The sequence below is a fragment of the Pollachius pollachius genome (genome assembly GCF_949987615.1).
Source record: "Pollachius pollachius genome assembly, chromosome: 10".
NCBI lineage: Eukaryota > Metazoa > Chordata > Actinopteri > Gadiformes > Gadidae > Pollachius > Pollachius pollachius.
The window spans coordinates 598,377-604,257 of record NC_136943.1 but is presented as its reverse complement, the minus strand read 5'-3'; positions in this window follow the sequence as shown (position 1 = coordinate 604,257).

Genomic DNA, 5,881 nt, shown 5'->3' with positions numbered 1-5,881 from the left:
CACACACACACACACACACACACACACACAACACACACACACACACACACACACACACACACACACACACACACACACACACACACACACACAGGCTAGTCCAAGGTGCTTAAACTCAGCAACTTTAATTCAGATTGCTGACAAGTTAATCAACACCACATTGAACTCTTCTAAGGCACGCCACTCAGCGAAGGGCTCCTGTTATATATTTCCTTCCATCTCTGCTGCGCTACTGCAAACACACTCACCCAACGACGGCTGACATCAGGGGTGTAAAGTTGCTGATGAATGATATGCCAAGGAAACCAGGGGGAACTCTGGGGAAAGTCAAATACGGCTCTTTATACGGCTTAATAAGGCTCTCTCCTGCAGACATGCAACCTGGATCGCTCACCCAACGCTGAGTGGAGTCTGGAGCTAAGAAGGAGCCTTCTCTCTTGGCCACAATTACACTCACTGATTGGACGCTGCAATGCATCATAGACTTTCTCGTTTTCTTTTTTTCTCTCTCTCCTGGTCGTTCTTCGCTCCAGAAAGCTCCTGCTGATCCGACTGTGATGAGAGAGAGGGCAAGAGGGGTATAGAGAGAGAGAGAGGGCAAGAGGGGTATAGAGAGAGAGAGAGAGAGAGAGAGAGAGAGAGAGAGAGAGAGAGAGAGAGGAAGGTAGAGAGAGGTAGAGAGAGAGAGAGAGAGAGAGAGAGAGAGAGAGAGAGAGAGAGAGAGGGGTATAGAGAGAGAGAGAGAGAGAGAGAGAGAGGGAGGTAGAGAGAGAGGTAGAGAGAGGTAGAGAGAGAGAGAGAGAGAGAGAGAGAGGGAGGTAGAGAGAGAGAGGTAGAGAGAGAGAGAGAGAGAGGTAGAGAGAGAGGTAGAGAGAGAGAGAGAGAGAGAGAAAGAGAGAGAGAGGGAGGGGGGGTGATGGTGGTCACCAGCCCCTACAGCTGGTACACACATGGTCAACCAGGGAGGTTTCACTGCCTTCTGCTGACATCCACTGGATGGGAGAAACTAAGCCCATGCACACTGTGTGTGTGTGTGTGTGTGTGTGTGTGTGTGTGTGTGTGTGTGTGTGTGTGAGGGAGGGACTATCCAGGAACATTCTATTAAAATAAAGCTTTATCATAATCTATATCCCAGGGCACCTTTAAGGTTATGCTAGAGCTTCTAGACGGGCTTTATTGGGTCCTTGGCTCTGGCCACGTCACACTCACACACTCACACACACGCACGCGCACATGCACACAAACCCACACACACGCACCCTCCCAGTGGTAATGTAAACCAGTAAAGTAAACCACACTGTAAAGCGCTACCTCCCCAGACACAGAGCAGACACAGCGGCCCCCTCAGATCAGCCGGTGGGCGGAGCCGGTGGGCGGAGCCGGTGGGCGGAGCCAGTGGGCGGAGCCGCCGGGGCACCGGGGCCCCACCAGGAGACCGGTTTGACCCGGCCACGTCACACCGGGGTCCGGCTCAGGGCCTTCCAGGAACCAGAGGGGGACTGGGGGGGGGGGGGGAGGATCGGAGGTAGGGGAAATGACGGAAATGATGAAATGAGGAGGAGGGGGAGAAGGAGGAGGGGAAGTTGGGGAAATGACAGGCCAAAGGGGGGGGGGGGGTGGAGGAGGAGAATTTGACTCCCCCCTGTCATCAAGGCCCTGGGTGTCCATCAGTCGTCCTCACCATCAAGGTTTCAATATTTCAGCCAATATGTCCGTCTTACTCTTGACAGTCCGTTCATCCGTCTTTCCGTCTGGAGGGGCAGTGTTCAGGGGCAGGGAGGCTGCTGCCAGAATGAACAGCCTCGGTAAAACATTAGTCAAAAGGACAGCAGTGTTTACCATGGGGTGTTTTTATGAGCATATAGTGTTTTGGCTGAAGCATTCTTTGAAAGCACTTTTCTATCATTAATATTCGGAGCAAAGTAGAGCAGGCTTAGTGTAAATGGACGAAATTGGTGCAGCACACACACAAATAAACACACGTGCACACACACACACACACACACACACACACCTGGGAATCTGGGAAATGATCCCTCAGTCCAGGTCTGGTCCTGAGTCACCAGAACATACGCAGGGCCCCTAAAGCGTCCCCAGGGCTCCGGCTGATACACACACAGGCTCCCAATCATCAGGGCCACCAGGGACCAGGAGCCGCCGCCAGCCGCTGCTTCCCCTTCCAGTTGGCGCTGGAGCCCCAGGCCTGCCCCGGTCGGGGACTGGTCTCGGGTCAGCCGGTTTGCCGGAGCTCCACGTCAAAGGTTGTTCTCTCTCAGAGAAAGAAGAGGAGAAAGGGGGAGCCAGCCAAGAGGCTTCGGTCAGCAGCGCAGCTCGCTGGAACCCGACCGCAGTCGGCTGGTGTCACCCCAGCTGCTTCAGGAGGAGTAGTACCTAGTTCTTAATACTAGAGTCGGCTGGTGTCACCCCAGCTCCTTACGGAGGAGTAGTACCTAGTTCTTAATACTGCAGTCGGCTGGTGTCACCCCAGCTCCTTCAGGAGGAGTAGTACCTAGTACTTAATACTGCAGTCGGCTGGTGTCACCCCAGCTCCTTCAGGAGGAATAGTACCTAGTACTTAATACTGCAGGAGAATGCTGGCCCGCCTTTCAGAAGAAAACAGACGCTGAAGTTCGATAGACGGCATGAAATACAGCAAGCGACGGCAGCTGGATCGATGCTGGGAAGCCATTGATTGATGCATGAGCTTAACATTTCTGTTATGAAGTCGTTTATTAGGGTTAATCCACATTCAAAATAAGTTTGATTTATTAGGATTACAGGACCAGAGTTTACACTGATGGGAGATGACTCATCAACCAGGTCTCATCGCCGTATTTTCCATGCTGAGGCAGGAGACCCACGGGTAAATATTTGTTCACTTGGTTTGCGACTGTGATGTCTTCGGAGGCGGACTGGCCTATCTCTCCGGGGACTGAAGCATAACACGGGAGCAGCCTTCACATACATGGCATTTCCCTCACACACATAAATATCCCAGCTCTTCCTCTCCTGTCGAACCCGAGCCCTCATCTTTTCCACTTCCGTCTAGATGAACCCATTTCACACAGCAGCGCACAAATCAATGGTAAACAGTGTGCGGACGCTATGGATGTGGGTCTCGAACCAGCGTCTGTGTGTATCTGTGTGCTCAAGGCCCAGGTTTATATCTCTGGTCGTTGTGTGCCAGGATCTGATCGATCCCGTAAGTAGTCCATGAGTGCCGGGAACCCTTCAGGACTCCCGGGAGTGCAGTAGCAACCCGTCTCAATAAAGACGAGCATGTGGGCTACGAGGGTCAGAGTGTGGCCTGGAGAGTCTAAGAAGGGCACGGTATGCCCCCCCCCCCCACACACACACACACACTCACAATCACACACACACACACAGGTGCGAGTATGTGGAGGAAACAGGAGAGGTCTGGCGAACTCTTTTTGCGAGCTCGGGCCTCCTCAATGCTAACAGAGCTGCTGTTACGCAATCTGCTTCTCCCTCGCTTGAACTCCCCCCCCGCTCCAAGGTTCTGTCCAGATCTGGTGGGGGGGGGATGTACCGCCTGAATGAGACATTAAAAACAAATCTATAATCAACATGTAGAATGTCTTTGACATTAAAGATCCAATTTGGTTTTAATTAAGGGCAGGGCTTTCATAGACCTCATCTCTCCTGAGCCTTTTCCCTGCTGGGTCTTTCACCCAGGCTTCTGCCCAGGTATGCCCTCCAGCACCCCCATGAAGACCACATGCTCCAGACCCTGAACCCTGATTCAGGGCCCACACTTGGACCCTGTGCGCTCATGGCATGTGGTACCACTTTCTGAGGCTGGTATTCCCCGCTATTTATTTCTCGCCCTGTGGGTCTGAGACCATAAACACAAACATGGCAGATGTCAACAATTTGTTGTGGGTTAAGTGTTTGGAAACGTACCCGCATTCGCAACTGGCCAAGAGTAATCAAAAACAAAAAAATGGCAGAACACCCAGGGACCTCCTCATCTGAGCAGGATGGAAACATACGCAGCTTGAGAAAAATAAACCACAAGAGAAAGGGCTATTTTTTAGGATTTTATTAAAATACGGTGTGGAGTTTACCATCGGAAGTTACCATCACAAACATGATTGTTTCTAATAAAAAAGTAAACAAAACAAAAATAAAGCTTAAGAGTCTAGTTACAGGACAAATTTTAATCGCTTTTGTGGTTTTTGCAATCTGGTGAAAGAAAAAAGAAAATCAATTAATTCACAACAAGAGTGAGGGGAGGGGGAGAGGGAGGGGGGGGCATGTTCACATGTTGTAGAAATACATTTCCCAATTTCAACAATACAGTCACGATAAACATTCACTCAATCACGCATTCTTTGTTAAGATGGTTAGACTTCAGTGCCAAAGAAAAACAGGGGAGGGAAGAAAAAAATAAAAGATAAGAAATAAAATGAAACTAAAACTAAAAAGACCTTTAACATACAAAACTCACTGTGCAGAGGGGGGGGGCGGGCTGTGGGGGGGAGCAGGTCTACATTCTGAGGGCGGACTGCGGGGAGATAAGGGGGGGGGGGGGGTTATGTGTGCATTTGAACCCTGAGAGAGAGAGATAGAGAGAAAGTGACCAATTCTGTCCAATTCATTATTGTGTTTCCGCTCTTTTCTACACGAGGTGTGGCTGGCCCCCCCATGAGGCGGGGACCGGGGGGGGTTGCGGTATCGTGATGGCACGGCCCGCCACCGCTGGGAGTTGGCGTGGTGAGGGGGGTCCAAGATGGCGTCTACACAGCCCCCTCGACCTGTCCTCAGACCCAAGCTGTTAGGGTGGGTCTCCAGCCCCCGCCTCCCCAAAATAAAACGTAACTGTCCGTCTAGATGTGTTGTCGGGGGGGGGGGGGGGGGAGGCGTCCGTAGGTCCGAACACCTCCTGACTGACTGACTGCGTCTCCTTGCTTGGCCCAGCCTACTCTGGTCAACTGTTTTAAGGCAGTGAGTGTTTCCATGGCGACATGCTATCGTAGCTACGTTAACAGGGAAGGATAAGGCCCAGAGAATAGCGTCTGGATAGGGCAGCTACGCTAGGATATATATATTTATATATTAAAAAAGTAAAACAAACTGAGAAGGGAGGGAGGGGGAAAATAAAAGAGTATTACAGGGAGAGATCTTATTCCTCTGAAATGTCTCAGTACAACATGTGGAACCCAAAGTACAACATGTGGAACCCAAAGTACAACATGTGGAACCCAAAAGCAAATACAAAAAAAAAAAACGTCTACAATATGAGTAAAATGGATTTCATAAACACAGTGCACTGCTGAAACTGAAAAAAAAAAAACGTTATCATCATAGTCATCAACAGCAAATTTAAGATTACTATTATGCGCATATTCCAAACTATATGGGAGTTATTTTTAAAAATATATACTCATCACATGACATGGGAGTCTAAAAATCTCTGGACACAGACGCCCTCCGTGTCGCTCATAGACTCTGAGGGAAAACTATACATCACTGGGAACTTACCATCACAGAATGGCGATAAGAGGGGGACTCAAACACTGGCTGGGGGGGGGCAGGGGTGTGGGCCTGGGGTGGGTGGGGACGACGACGAAAGTACACAGATTTCTTTAAGCAAACAGCCTCTGCCCTACAGAAAATACAACTCACATGCACTAGAGAGCGGCGTGGCACGGGGCAATGAAACGGAAACGAAACGAGCCAACAGGAGATCAGCGTCTAACTCTAGAGTTCTTTATACGATAGCTAGCAGACCGCACCCACACACACACACATCCTCGCCTGCTTTTTTTTTGTCCTTTTTCTTTTCCCCGGTTCCCCCCCCCGCTGTCGAGATGGACCGTGTCAGAGACACGTTGGTATCAGCTAGAGTGCAGGGAAA